Source organism: Pituophis catenifer, unplaced genomic scaffold (genome assembly GCF_029215685.1).
Source record: "Pituophis catenifer annectens isolate HBS135680 unplaced genomic scaffold, rPitCat1.0.hap2 SCAF_1, whole genome shotgun sequence".
Taxonomy (NCBI): Eukaryota; Metazoa; Chordata; class Lepidosauria; order Squamata; family Colubridae; genus Pituophis; species Pituophis catenifer.
The window spans coordinates 301,500,097-301,516,824 of NW_027256881.1; positions in this window are offsets into that span (position 1 = coordinate 301,500,097).

Sequence of the window (16,728 nt, forward strand, 5' to 3'; positions counted from 1 at the left end):
TCTCCTATGTGTGCATATGCTCCCAGCTCAGCCACAGCTGAGCGGAGGAAGGGGAGGAGGGTCGCCGGAGAGTGCAGGAGCGAAGCTGCCTTGTACCTGCCTTCGCACCACATTTGCATGTAAGGCAGCCTTCACTTCCTGCCTTCCTGCTTTGGGCTGGAGTCCAAAAAAAAAATAAGAGGGGCAGGGCAAACCAGTGATGGGACAGGAATGGAAACTCCTCACTTTGAAATGGCAATACAAATCCCCAAGGTAATTACTATTTATGTTGTATAAGAGAGAGAGTAACATATTGCTTTGCCAATTCACATGACTTCCTAATATGCAACTATTACACATCCACATGAACTTTTCAATTGCCTCAACACAGTTAAAGTTACTCCCTCAGGAAAGACACATGCATGTTCTCTCTCTCCCCCTCCATGCTTGGCCGAAGAGCTGCTGGGGTGGGCGATGACATGGCAAGGCAATGGCCACAGCATTAGTGCAGGAGAGAAGCCGTGTCCTGTTAAGACCCTCCTTAAGCGAGCAGCCGCCCACCCCACACGCATTTTTGCTGTGCTTTGTTCCTGGCCAGGGAGTTACAAGAGGAGGGGGGAAGAAGGAGGACAGTTGCCCGAAGGGAAGGGGAGAGAGAGACACACACACACACACATAGAGAGAGACATAGAGAGACACATACAGAGTGATACATAGAGAGCAGTTGAGAGAGGGGAAGAGAGGGAGAGAGACAGAGGGAGAGAGACATGGGGGAACAGAGGGGAGATGGCAGACACAGAGATACAGAAAGAGGGGGGAGAGGGGGGGAGATAGAAAGAAGGGAGAGAGACATAGAGAATGGTTTTGTGGCTGGGCAGGTGTGGCTGAGTAGGACTGGGTGACTGGGTGGGAGTGATTGGGTGGGAGTGAGTGACATCGAGTTGGCCATGCCCACCCAGGTTTTGTGGCTTCTGGTGTGTGTTTTTTTTCTGTAGGAAATGGGTCCAAGTGGCTCTTTGAGTGTTTAAGGTTGCCAACCCCTGGACTAGAAGATCTCCTAGGTCCCTTCCAACTCTGTTACTGTGTTATTCTGTTACAGGATGGGGGGGAAGCATGAGATATCACATAGGGTCAGGGAGGCCTTGGGTGATCAGAAGCAGTAAGCTCCCCATGGCCTTCTTCACCCTGAGATACCTTGTGCACTTAACAATCCACACATTTGATTAGCAAATGCATGGGCAAAAGCAGGGAGTGATCACATTTAAATTATGTGATTCGCTCCTACAAATCCTTGGATTACGAATGTAATTGGCAGGCTCCATTACATCGATAACTTGAGGATTACCTGTACTAAATTCTGATTTTTATTAGAGGCACAAAGAATAACATAAAAAGTAAGCAGCACATCTCTTTCATTAATATATAAAAAGGTTCAGTATGTGTTAATGAAATAATCTACAATATATGTTGCTTTAGGAATATATATATTTATTAGAAAAAATGTTTAACAAAACTGTATATCAAATTTGTAAACAAAAATATGTTTAGACAACCAAAATGTATTCAGATTGTAATGCAAACTTTTAAAATATATACTTTGTAGAGTTATAAAAATAAAAATATAAAATGGATGTATTCACACATACGTATTTTTGATCTTCATGATGAAACTTGATTAACAAAACCAGCTTTTTATTCAATTCCAAATTTGTAGACGAGATTGATATAAAAGAGTGTATTTTAGAAACCACAAATTCAAACAAGCATAACTCTTAGTTCAGATTCAGTCACATTACAGTCTTTCTGTCTGATATTATTTTCTGGAATATATTTTCCCACATGGCATAGAGCACAGTCCTTGACTTACAGCAGTTCATTTAGTGATCATTCAAAGTTACAATGGCACTGAAAAAAATGACTTAGGACCATTTTTCACACTTATGACCATTTGTAGCAATCCCGTGGTCATGTGATCAAAATTTGGATGCTTGGCAACCAGTTCATACTTATGACGTTGCTGTGTCCCAAGGTCATTAGATCCCCTTTTGCAACCTTGTGACAAGCAAAGAAAACGGAGAAGCCAGATTCACTTAACAACTATGTTAAAACTTAACAACTGTAATGATTCACTTAATAATTGTGGCTAGAAAAGTTGTAAAATGGGACAAAACTCATTTAACAAATGTCTCAGTTAACAGCATAAATTTTGGGCTCAATTGTGGTAATAAGTCGAGGATTACCTGCATATTGTATGAAATTTGTACTGAGTTTTTTTCTTTAGCCTGACTTTGGGAATTTGTATTATTTGCAATGTTCTACAGAGGGTTCTTCAAATATGTTGTAGCAGGTTGCACAAATTATTACTCATAAAGCATATATAATTTTCAGTATATTTTACTGCTTCTTGTTGTAGAGTCATCTATAAAGCAATCAGTATTGCAGGAGAGAAAAACTCATATATCCTATGAGTGTTTTCAGACATAAATGATTAAAATACTACCCAGGATATACAGTGAAAGGTGGGGTAGAGGTAATGTAAAGGCTCATAGATGAAGAACATAACATAATATATTATCTATCTCTACTCAGAGAATTTAAGGGAATGTAGACTGTATAAACTCGTGTCATCACGTTGTTGTCACGTGACGTATCATGACTCTTCCCCCTTCGCTAAACCAGAGTGGGCGTGGCCAGCACGTGATGCATCCAGCCCACTGGTAGCGAGTTTCACACCCCTGGTTTAGAGGTTCTAAGAAAAAATGGGATGGCAACTATAATTAAAGAATTCTTCACATTTCACACAATTCACATTCATTTATTTCCCATGTATGTGCAAATTATAGGGTAACAAAGATAGCAATTCTACCTAAGAATTCTAAATCTGGATGGAGCAATGACTTTTGATTGAAGAAATAATCTACCTGCTTCACAAAATTCCTAATAATCCATCAGAAAGTTCCATGGTGATCTACTTACCACTGAGACTAGGCCTCAGACTTCCTCTCCCACTCATCCCTGGCATGAATTAGAGGTTTCTGGAAGAGGTTGGCTGGTTGTCACTTCATTCCCTATAGTTTACCTTCCTCCAAAACAAAGATTACTTCTAAATTAAGTTTGCTTAGCTTAAATTTGCAATGTTTATTAACAGTTCAATAAAATGATCAATTATATACCAGAATGATAAATTGTTAAAATTTCCATTTTCTCATCAAGGCTGTATTTTACTTAATAAGCCAAGTAATCTTGCCAATTAATCCAATAACAGCAGTACCTCTCAAGAATGCTAACATGTCACTGATGAATTGTTCAGGAGGAAAACTGGAATCTGGATTGAGTCTCCTGACTTCTCCCCCTGACATTCAGATAATTTTAGTTGTTTTGAAAGGAACTATATTGATTATTCTTTATGTAATCCTTAGGTATATTTCCTGTACATTAAACACTACAAAATATGGAACTAATGAGCTGCAACAATTTTAACTATCACAAATGTTAAAAAAAATAAAAATAAAGAACTGATGAGCTGCAACAGCTTTGTGCCATGCTCCCTGCATATGAAAGACTGTCACATCTGCAGACAATGTGGAACGGGCCTAACTTATATGAGAGACAACCTTTGTTCAATTTTATGAATTTGCACTTCAGTACTTGATCCTAAAAATCAAGTTTAAAAATTATTGGCTAGCACAAAAGGAAGACAATAATTGGAAAAATGAGCTTCCTTCCTTAGCTCCAGCATCTGAGTTTCTTTTCTACTTTTGTCAGTGCTATATTGCACTGCAGCATTATATACAGCTCCTTCCCTCACTGAAATAGAGTTATCTCATTCTTTTCTCACAAATGTTATAAGACTAAAATAGCAATAGCAATAATCTTCTATACTGCTCTACAGTGCTTTACAGCCCTCTCTAAGCAGTTTACAGAATCAGCATATTTTTCCCAACAATTTGGGTCCTCATTTTACTGACCTCGGAAGGATGGAAGGCTGAATCAACCTTGAGCCTGGTGAGATTTGACCTGCCAAATTGCAGGCAGCCGGCAGTCAGCAGAAGTAGCCTGCAATACTGCACTCTAACCACTGCACCACCGTGGCTCAATCCTTACAATGCATAGTTAAGAACTTACTGCCATCTAATGCAATGGTTATTAATTTAGATTCGTGGAGGATGGGTCTATAAGTGGCTTTTAGTTCCTTTGAAAATCAAGATAGCATGCCCAGAATAGCACCTGCTATCAAACAACAGGCCCCACTCTTACTCATGGTTGTGAGTTTCATGGATACATCTGATTCACTACTGCGAGACACTGAATGCTGGATTAGATTGGCTATTGGTACTACAGTGACTAGAGGCTCCAGTTCTGCTATTGGCAGTGTACAGATATGTTTCCTTATGATTAGTTTAGCTATAGTTTGGTCAACCAACTCATGACAGCATGGATGCAATAATGAACAGCAGGACAATAATTGCAAGAAGGTATTGCCCCACACACCAAATACCATTCCAGTCCATAAAATGCCGTTGAGATCATACAGCCATACTTTGGTTGGAAGGGGAAAAAAGGAAACCTAAATAGTTTGCTTCAGTAGTTAGTATAATAAACTTTAGCATTACTAAACTGTTTAGCATTAGTTTCTACCCTAAATTAGTTTAGTATTAGTTTTTTAAATAATTTTGATGCGTGTTTTCAAACAGTTTGGATGCAATTAGTAATGTTAATCTGTTGGTTTTGTTATAATTTGTTGTATTTTGTTATAATTCTTATAGATATGTATTATGATTAAAAACATAAAGATATGATGGAGGGAGGGAGAATCATGAACAATGCCAAAATCCAAAGCATTACTAGTGTCTGGTTTTAATAAACAGAATATAATTATCTAATTATGAATTTAGTCTACATGTCTTAACAGTTTAGGATTCAAGAAAATATCAACTGCAATGGATATGGTTTTCAAGAGTTAAAAAGTTTAAATTGTATCTTGTCACATAGTTTAAGAACATGCTTGATTTTATCATTTTTGTTGTTCTCCTCTTGAAATGGTTAGCTTCAGTCTGTGTTTATCATTTCAGAAGACAGTTGGAGGCTTACATGACTGAATACTCCGCTGTACCAACTACGTGAGGGGAAAAAGAAATCTTTACAAAGACTGGCCACAGTTAAGCACTTTTAATTTCCAGCCAATGTTAGTAGAAATTGAGACTTAGAATTTCAATTCTTGAATTTCAGTTCTTTTTTTTTAATTAGTTTTTAATTTTATTTTACATATACATATCAATGTGTAAACTGAGTGGCACCTGGATGTCATACATTCTAATACAAATAAAACTAGTAAAATTAGTCATAGTTATTACATTCAACCAACTTATATATTTCTAATAATAATACATATTTATATTAAGTTGTAGTATATCATTATTTAATTATTCCATGTTTTTATTTATTGATCTAAATTGAATTTCAGTTCTTGAATGCATGTCAATGCTTATCTTAAATATGAGACAAGCATTATGGTTATCAAATTATGCTCAGTCTCAGATTTTAAACAGGGAAGGAAGAGAAAATTGGAAAAACTACAATAAATCTTTTCTTTTACAGCTCGATTGAGATCTCTTACAGAAACCCAAATATATTATTCATGTGTTTTTGGTGGACGGTTCCCCCCTCCCCCCACTTTTTGCTTGCCACTGCTTTGTCTGCAAGTCATGTGAATTTCCAGTGTGACATTACTCCAGATTAAATTCTTCTGCTGCTCCAAGCAGAACTGAGGCAAATATACTATGGTAAATAAGAAACCAACCAGACTTGTAAAGAGATGAAAGTCTTGTAAAAAGATCATGAAAGTTATATAGACATCACTATGTACAGTTCTTTTGTAACAAATCTTTTAATGCCCCATTCCTATATGACCCTAAATGGGCTTTTGGCATTGTACTCTATAGAAAAATCATTATCTAATATTCTTAACTACTCTTTTTCTTTTCCCATGCCATTTTTTTGGGGAAAAATGTTTCCCTCACTTTTTTGATGCCTTCAAATCATCATTGCCTTCAAGTCCCTACAATTTTCTTGGCAAGATTTCAGAATTGGGTTGCCATTGCCTACTTTCTAGGGCTGAGAGGGAGTGACTGGCACACACCCAGTTGACATACTTTGGAGAGAAAAAAAGAGCATTTTGAACCACTTCCCAATATTTGAGCCCACCCAAATATTGCAAATGGATTGTTGTTGTTGTTTTAAAATTAGAGCACAGGCTGACATGGGTAATGTGTAAACTGTAATTAAATCAAATCAAACCTCATGTTTATTCTAGTTCTGTTCATCTCTTTTGTCCTATTCAATGCTAAATTTGGGCAGGCCACTTCAGACAAACTGGTCAATGCTCTAAAAACAATTAGTCAATTCTTATTTATTAAATGTGTCTTCAATATTCTTGTCATGTAAGTTTCTTATTTATTTCATTGGTCTAAAATGATCGTTGAACAGAAGGGGAACAGCATTCTTTTAAAAGGTTAAACAAAATAAGCTTAGTCATATGCCTGCATTAAGTTTGAAGTTGGAAAAGAAATCAGAAAGCATCAACCCATCCCTATTTTCCATTTCTGTAACTGAATCATCACAGTGACTCTAAAATGTTTGGTGAACTTTTCAGTTTTCCAATTATTTTCTTTTTTAATTTCCATGCTGCCTCTTCATTTCTGCATTCCAGACGGGTCTATAAGGAGAAGTGAGAAAAGACCATAATAAATGGCGCTCTTGTGGTATTTTAACAGGAAATTCTGGAAACCTCAACAATAAAAGTTTTCCCGCAGGTTTACAGTGCTGAGAAGATACTGTGATTAAATAATGAAAGGGCTTCATATAACAATATATATGTCAATGTACTAAGATTTCAACTAAGAATGTTCCAGAAGATAAGAGATACAAGCAAGCAGTTAAATTTGTGAAGAAAAATTGTCTGTGAAAGATGCTTATCTGTTTATCCTGATTTTAAGCTCTAAACTTTTTAAGGAATTTTTTTCCTTAAAACCTATCTTCCCTGCACAATCCTGTAAGGTAGATTGAGCTAAAAGCAAGTCACTGGCCCAAAGTCACCAAGCTGGCTTTCATGGTTAATATGGGACTGAAACTTGCTACTGGTTCGCTCACGTGCGCAGACCATATTTGATGACATCCGGGTGGGTGGGCGGAGCATCCCACCACCACTACTACCGGTTTGCCCAAATTTCCTCGTTTCTAGCCTGGTGCCTTATTCACTATACCAAACTGGCTCACCAGTTTAACACATGAAAATGGTTGCATGAAGCACCTGTCCATTCAGATGCATTCAGAAAACAGCAAGGAAATGCTTACATCAATTTAATCTAAAGTTAATGCTAAAATTCATACTTGATTTTTGATTGTCGAATGAGAAATGAGCCTCACCATTCAGTCTGATTTAACTGATAGGAGGAGACAAGGCAAAGACTTTAAATAATTCTAATGCATGGGTTTAAACAGACTTTCCTTGTATAAAAGGAACTGTTAAAGCAGTTTTCATAATCCAATTATGAGTGCTATAGAAAGTCTTCTCCCTGTGACCCATCAACTCTTATTAAAACCAGCATCACTGCACACAATCTTCCATCACTGCTGACAACAGATCCCACATCTTATGACCACTTTTGGACCATAAGTGACATAACTGTCACTTTCTACTCCTCAGAATGCTGGCCTTTCATCAAAGGCATTTCCCCCAAAATATGTGTGTATATTTTTAAAGCTGGTCCTTCATTTAACATTATATGGTTAATTAGAAAAGAGTTTGAAGATCAACTCCAGATGCACACATGGTTTAGCTAAATGTGGTTGTAAGCACTTTTATGAAACTCCTTGAAGTTTCTAAGTGGCTTGATCAAAGATGCAAACTACCCCACCAAGTTGGTGCCTTGGGAGAATATTTTGTAAACTGTGGTATCAGGACCACCAGTGATCTGGTTTCTCAACACTTCAAGGGTTCCAGTTTTAATTAACTAGAGAACTCTAATCAACTATGGATGACTTTAACAGTATCCATCTTCCTTACCTCAATCAACAGTAGGAACAGTGGTGGGTTGCCCCCGGTTTGGACTGGTTTGCAAGAACCAGTAGTAAAACTGGTGGAAGGCTCCGCCCACTGACCCAGATGTCATCATAGGTGATCTGCGCATGCGCAGAAGAGTGGGCACGGACGCGATGCGAACCGGTAGTAAAGGTAAGTAGAACCCACCCTGAGTAGGAACCATTGTCATACTAGCTTATAAAGCAATCTGACTCTTTCAGAGTTTAGCAGAGTCTTGGGGTTATGCAAATTAGCCCTGCAGATAATCAGAACCAGGCACTGTCATCCTCTATTCTGAAACGAATCCATGTTTTATAAAGATAAAGCCTCTTTTGCATTAAGCCCAGTAGTGAAATGTAAAATTTGTTACTACCGGTTCTATGGGAGAGGCTTGGGGGGGGGGGTAATGTGACTGGGTAGGCGTGGCCAACTTTTTTAAAAAAAACTTTTCAAAGCATTTTTTCTACAACCTCTTCAAGAGGTTGCAGAAAAAAATGCTTTGAAAAGCGTCTGAAGATCAGGCAACTCAGCTGGGATTGTCAGAGGCTTTTTAAAGCATTTTTTTTACCACCTCTTCGGCCGAAGAGGTTGCAGAAAAAAATGCTTTGAAAAACCTCTGACGATCCTAGCTGAGCTGTGCAATCATCAAGGCTTTTTTTTTTTACTTTTAAAAGTATTTTTTCAGTCAAAGAGGTTGTAGAAAAAATGCTTTTAAAAGTAAAAAAAAAAAAAAACAGCCTCTGATGATCTTGCGGCTCAGCTGGGCATGGTGTGGGGGCACAGGGATTTTTGCTACTGGTTCTCCGAACCACCCGCCGCCATCGCTACCAGATTGGGCGATCCGGTCCAAACCGGGAGCATTTCACCCTTGATTAAGCCCCAGTGATTTTGTAGACTTGCTTATGTTGTTTTGTTGGCTGTGCCAGGGATTTTTTTTTTTTTTTTTAAAAAAGAACCTTCCTGTAATTTCCTAGTGGTCCTCATCCCTGCAAATTTTTGAAGATTTGAAAAAAAAATGGATAACAGAAAAAAGTGACTGTTTCTTTTTTGTAACCATAGGGTAAGAGATACTTTGTAATCATAGTTACTGCCAAGGAAATCAGAAGCTTCTTCTTTCTATTACTCTCTTTTCTTTCTCACTGCAATTTTTTTTTGTACTCTAAAAATGGTATTCAGAAGGACAATGAAGGGTCCATTCAGTGGTGAAATCCAAATTTTTTTACTACTGGTTCTGTAGGCATGGTTTGGTGGGATGGCAGGGGAAGGATACTGCAAAATCTCCATTCCCACTCCACTCCAGAGGAAGGATATTGCAAAAACTCCATTCCCACCCCACTCTGGGGCCAGCCAGAGGTGGCATTTGCCGGTTCTCCAAACTACTCAAAATTTCCACTACCAGTTCTCTGAACTGCTTAAAATTTCTGCTGCCGGTTCTCCAGAACCTGTCAGAACCTGCTGGATTTCACCCCTGGATCCATTCCTATAAATTTACATTTAAGTTTATTTTTACATTGCTTGGAAAAAGTGGTGTCATTTTTCTTCTCTAATTCCAGTTCCAGTAAATCAAACATTGCCTATTTGCCCCAAGAATGTTGTCCTTTTTGTTGTTCTTACTATTATTTTCAAAGTTTCATCAAAATTATGATGATGATGACTTCAGCAGTGACCCAGCTTTCAACATTTGTCAGATTTTCTTTTACACGTCTTACCACCTGAATCTATGGAAAAGATGCTGATTTCATAATCCAATCCATTACCGCAAGAGGAGACAATGAGAGCTGAAGACAGCCCTATGTGTAAAGCCCTACTCTGGAGTTAATTTGTTGGCTATGTGAGAAAATGTCACAGTAACCCAGAAATCAGCTTGAAAAATATGGTAATATTACACAATACCATTTTTCCAGTCTAAAATCTTTCCACAGAACAAAGAGCACACATAGCAGTATTCCTTATTTACAAAGTCAAGATCTGCCTATTAGAGCTTGTATAAAGAGAACCACATTTCTAGATCAAACGGTACTAACAACTTTGGGCATTTTGGACTTAACTTCTTAATGAAATATTATTATTTATTAAATTTTTATGCTACCCATTTCCCCTATAAAATCAAACTGGAGACTGAAACATATAAAAAATGGTTACAGGAACTGGGCATGGCTAGTGAAGAGAAGGGTCAGGGGAGATATGATAGCAGTGTTCCAATATTTGAGGGGCTGCCACAGAGAGGAAGGGGTCAAGCTATTTTCCAAGGCACCCAAAGGCCAGACAAAGAATAATGGATGGAAACTGATCAAGGAGAGATTCAACCTAGAAATAAGGAGAAATTTTCTGACAGTGAGAACAATCAACCAATGGAACAGCTTGCTTTCAGAAGTTGTGGGAGCTTCATCACTGGAAGCTTTCAAGAAGAGACTGGATAGAGTCTCCTGGGTGGGGGGTTGAGCTAGATGACCTATAAGGTTCCTTGCAACTCTGTTAATCTGTTAAATCTGAATCTGGGCTGTCACATGTTATTAAAAGATAAATAGAAAAGTAAAGTGTTAAAACTATGCAGATTAAAATATCAAAAGTATACCAAAAAACAAGACTAAGAGACAGACTGCAGAGGAATAAAGTTTTTTTACCCTGTCAGCCACCTCCAGTGGTGAGTTTAGCGACTGAGGGGCCAGGAGATGATTCTTGGGTGCAACCGTGTCCTGGATTTTGGCCACTTTCTGATTCTATGCTGTGGCCAAACCCTCCACAGGGCCATTCGACTATGGGCTGATCTCACTGTTTGACTTTTTTTCTGAAGTTCTCCATGCAGAGGACTAAATAATTTTCTCTGAAAAATGTTGCTTTATAATACTTAAAATGGGAAAATGTAAAGTTGGTTCTGTTTCATATTTTACTGAAGGTATACAACACATTTAGGCAAATCCCAAGTCAAAGCAGACAGATTTTTTTGGAACTCTAGATCAAAGCATAAACAATATAAATTAGCTTCTTCTAGAATTGGATTGTTCCATGAAGCTCCAATTCCAGTTTTATATTAGTTCCAGAGCAGCAATCTTTGAAAGGTCCCTTTCTCAAACAACTGGTGGATTGGGATGCTAAGATTAATCATGCAAAGAGGATTGGATTCAGAAGATGACTGGCAAATGTCCCTTCAAATCCAAATGTGCCTTCTGGTCAAGTCCAAGCTATCCTGGAGTTGCAGAAGGCAGGATGTTAGGATATGGTTTGAGCCTAACTAGTTGTCCAGGCAATATATGTGTACTGTAACTTTAATCTGTAAATGTATTATGTTACTTTAAAGGTTTTCATTGTAATGCTGAGTCATGCTGCAATTAGGTAATGACTGGTTGTGAGAGTATTTAAGCAAGGTATTGTAACATATTCAGTTTGATGATGAAGCTGATATGATATGCTACCATTGAGAGGAGTTGCTATCTGTAATCATCGTTTGATGGATCTGCTACCATCGTGGTTTGTGAACCAGAGTGAGTTTGTTATTCTAATCAACTAATGTTTGTTTGGTAAGAAGATTTCTGTAACTACTGGACTGATTTAACTGGCAAAGACTTGGAATTTGTTTAAAGACTATGAGACTGTTTTTCTACTATAAAGTAAGCTTTTGATAAACCAGTTTGCATAACTCTTATTCATTGCTCTCAGCAACGTTTCCTTGTGCATTTACTCTGCTGGTTGGTAACACAACACCAATATCCTTAACACAGGATATATATTTTTAAGGTACGATTTACTTTGTAAAGGTAAAGGTTCCCCTCGCATATATGTGCTAGTCATTCCCAACTCTAGGGGGCGGTGCTCATCTCCATTTCAAAGCTGAAGAGCCAGCGCTGTCCGAAGACATCTGCGTGGTCATGTGGCCAGCATGACTAAATGCCAAAGGGACACAGAACGTTGTTTGCTTTGTACATAACTATTAATTATGCTTCTTCTGCAACTCGTAGGCTTTTGCTTTTGGTTCAGCCAAGTTTTGTAACTGTACCATGTTCTCACTCTCTTTCCTAATTCATTCAAAATATTAATCCTACATCTCAGATTTATGCTGCTTTCTTATTCAGTTTTTCTCAACTTTTTCTATATTGGGTATGGTAGAATTCATGCATTAATTGTCACAAAGAAATCTTTTGACAACTTCAATCTTAGGTGAATCCCTTTGCACGTGAATTCAATCTCTAAAAATAATCTCCATCGCATTAGGATAAGAACAAACCTCCATGGGAACTATGTTTAGCAAAATAGATATAACAGCAAGTACAATAAATAAAAGTGGATTTTTTAAAAAAAAACAAATTATATTTTTAAAAACTGTAACTCAAAAATTCTACCATTTTTGTGAAATTTGGAGTTTCATCATCTCATAAAAACAGATTTCCATTTCATTTATTTTTACTGCTTTTAAAATAATGATAAAGAACAAAGCACAAATGTAATTATGATAAAAATGCATACATTGTCAGAAAAAGAAAAACAGTGATAGTGCTTTTTTTAAAAAATGAAAAAATACAACAGAGGAAAAAAGAAAAAAGCATGGTGTAATTTCATTTTAATAGTAAATAGCTATTTAGCTATTTATATACATGCATGCATGCATGTATTTATGTATGTATGTATGTATGTATGTATGTATTCATTCATTCATTCATTCATTCATTCATTCATTCATACATTCATTCATTCATTCATTCATTCAACTCATTTGCCACCCAACTCGCCACAAGGTATTTCTGGGCAGCTTACAAGGTTAAAAGCAATAAATATATATATATATAGAGATGATAGATATAGAGGGCATAGATATACCAGTAGATATAGATGATAGAGATTAGAGATGATAGAGATAGAGATCTGTAATTATTAGTCCATCAATCACCTCCAACACAGTCCCCCAGAGCCAGGTTTTCAGGCCCTTCCTTACAAGAGGTCAGGGTGGTGGGAGCAGATCTCACCTCTGGGGCGGGGGGACAAAATCTTCCAAAGGGCAAGAGCCATGGCAGAGAAGGCTCTTCTCCTGGACCCTGCCAACTAAAAAACCTTGACTGACGGGATCTGCAGCATGTCTCCTCTGCCGGCACAGGTGGGGTAGGTCTATCCTATTGGGATGTGACAGTTCCTCAGGTAGACTGAGTGCATATACTTATCTATTGCAAATATTTTTCGAGTATCTATATATTTCTAAAATATTTTATACAGCCATAATATTTTTAATTTACTGAATTTTGTATAAATGTGTCCCTTATTTCATTACATATGTCCATACAAAGTCTACATCTACAGAGATGTATATATGTATAGGTAGAATTACTAGAACAGTCATTGTCTCTTAGCCCTAGGAAGCAGTTAGATCCAAACTGCTTCTAAAATATTGACAAGAAAACTGTGGGAATTAGTCTAGGCAGGCTCCTGGAGTCAGCACTGACTGAAGGGAACACTCCCAGAACCCCACAGAAAGAACCCCATATTTTCTAGAGACTGGCTAGGTTAAGGTGGTATATAAAAGTTCTATTGTTCATCTTATTTATTCACTTTATTGTATTTTATTTACCTGTTTTATTTTTACCTCATGTTTGTATGTGCCTTGTGTGTATCTCTCTCTGCGTGTCTGTGTGTATCTGCTAGGAGTTGTTTTGGAGTCAGGTGGCACCAAAACTGAATTGAATAAATGGATCAATAACTTTAGAAATGAATGAACAAGTATTCCTATTATTTCCAGTCACATAATTCTCCTTCAGTGCCATCTGAATGTGTACCCTAAACCTCTAAAGAAGGACCTTCTTCATCATATTGAGATGGGAGAGCTTTTTCAGTATGTCCAGAAATTTGCTTCTTTCTGAATCTTCAGCCAAGGTTGGAACCACAAGAAAAAGGCGCTGCTTCTTTTAGAAGTTAGAATGAAAATTTGGGTCAGAAAAATGCTTAAGCTCTATCTTCCAACCATGATGAACTTCCTGTTAGCTCCATTTCCAGTGACCCAGTAGGGTCAACATTGTAAAATGACCCAAACTGTTATTTTTTAAAAACAAAACAAAACAAGGGACTCATATAACTGATTTCCCCAAATTAACAAGAGGGTCATGTAAACATTTTAGTATGAAAGAAAGATATTTTTCCCCAAAAAACCCAACCCTGCATTGGATGCTCTTCTCCTGTTCTGCCCTCTGCTTCCACTTGCCATCATTGCTTAGTACTCACAAGGTATGAATTGAACGATTGGAAATGTAGTATTCAGAAATGTTATTGGAAGTATTTCTGCTTCAGCTTGTGCTTCCTGATCTGGATGATGAACTCAAATAGGCAACCCTGCTCTTGTTTACCATCCTGTGACATTGCCACCTCTGAGGTAGCACTGTAGACAAGACATAAACCTTTGTTCAGGAGCTATAAAGTCTTATTTATTTGTAGTATTTGTTTCTTCCATTTATATAACCCCTTACATTTGAAAACTGTACTGCAGCTTTATATGCAAAAATATAAACAAACAAGAGCTGAGGCGCCAGATCAAGCTAAACAAATTATAACCCTCTGATCCCATTCTTGGGAACACAACAGAAAGAAAATCCTATATGCCTATGTATACATGTGTAAACAAATTGCCTTCTCATTCATTGTATTACTTTCTTTTATTGACTATTTGCCATTACATGTGCAATTTCAATTATAAGTAATCTATTAAACCAAGAGAGGACAGCCTGTGATTCCATGGTTGCTTGCATCCCCTTTCCTGTGGCCTCTTTTCTAACCACATTACTGTATTTCATGCTCGCAATTGCCAGAATTGAAGGCAATGTGGTTTCCTTTGATTCTGAAATGGGTAATTTAAATGCAAGCTCCAAAATAAGCTTAATCTAGTTTTAAAAAGGAAAAGATTGCTCTCTTTAAAAGGAACTTTTAAAATATGGAAAATCCCACCTTACCAATGTGTATGGTGTGATAGAGAACTATGGTGGTGCAGGGATTAAACTGCAGTATTGCAGGCTAACTCTGCCCACAACCAGGAGTTCGATGCAAACGAGGCTCAAGGTTGATTCAGTCTTGCACCCTTCTGAGGTTAGTAAAATGAGGGCCCAGATTGTTGGGGGCAATAGGCTGACAATGTAAATCACTCAGAGAGTTTTGTAAAACACCTTGGGGTCGTATATAAGTCTAAGTGCTATTCCATTACTATATACTACTCATTTTGTGTTATCATCATGCCCCTTCACTCTTGCTTCCCTACTCCAAAATAATAGCTTTAGCCTTGAGTTTGTTCATTCTTGTATTATAAGATAATTAATACATTAGGAAAGAAAGTAAGGACAATGCTGATTAATGATGGGAGGATGGTAAGAGAGTTAAAATATCATGCATCTTAATTGTAGCAGTTTAATACATTGTAATTCACAGAAGTTTATACAACTCGAACAAATATGATGCCTGGGGTGACCCTGACTGGGTGACTTTGGGCCAACCATTCACTGTGTCTCTCTCAGCCCAACTCATCTTACATGCTTGTGATTGTGGGGAAAAGAAGAGGAGAAAGAAGTATTAGGTATGTTCCCCATCTCGAATTATTATAAAAATAATAAAGGTGGGATAAAAATAATCAAAAAAATCAAAGTAAAAAATTAGAATGCAAGTTGACAACTCTGTCTTTATCATCACAGTCTGAAGCATATTTTCCAGCTGAATGTACCTACTTCTCTAGAAATTAGTAAATACATTTGAGGAGAAAGGAAAAGTTTCAGATGAGCAGCTCCATATTCTTTGGGAGAAAGAGATAATCTATCAATCAGAATTAATCAGAATAGAGTTGGAAGGGATCTTGGAGGTCTTCTAATCCAGCCGCCTGCTCAAGCAGGAGACACTATACCATTTCAGACAAGTGACTGTCCAGTCTCTTCTTAGAAAACCCCAGTGATGAAGCACCCAAACTTCTGAAGGCAAGCTATTCCACTGGTTAATTATCCTCGCTGTTAGGAAGTTTCTCCTTAATTCCAAGTTGCTTCTCTTCTTGATTAGTTTCCATCCATTGTTTCTTCTCCTGTCCTCTGGTGTTTTGGAAAATAAATTGAGCCCCTCCTCTTTGTGGCAGCCAATAAAAAGGCAGAGAACTGATTTAAATGTGCATGGTTTCTCCCAGTAGCTGAGACTATAATATTCTACTAATTAAAATGAGGTTTGTTTCTTAAAGAGCTAAGATATCTATCATCTATCTATCTATCTATCTATCTATCTATCTATCTATCTATCTATCATCTTCAAAGTTAGGACTGTGAACTATACATTTATAAGTGGTATAAACCTTTCAGCCACAAGACACAGCAGCTATTAATTTTCCACTATGAGGACTTAGGTACTTTTTCTAAAGGATGACTACTCAAACAGGTCAGCATTATCTAACACAGTGGTTCTCAACCTTCCTAATACCATGACCCTTTAATACAGTTCCTCATGTTGTGGTGACCCCCAACCATAAAATTATTCCTAAAACCATTGAAAATATGTGTTTTCCGATGGTCTTAGGCGACCCCTGTGAAAGGGTCGTTCGACCCCCAAAGGGGTCCCAACCCACAGGTTGAGAACCACTGATCTAACAGGATAATCACTGTGTCATTCTAAAAGTAACAAGAAGTCACTTCGTGTTTAGCTAGATGTTAATATATAGAGTTAATCCTGAATAT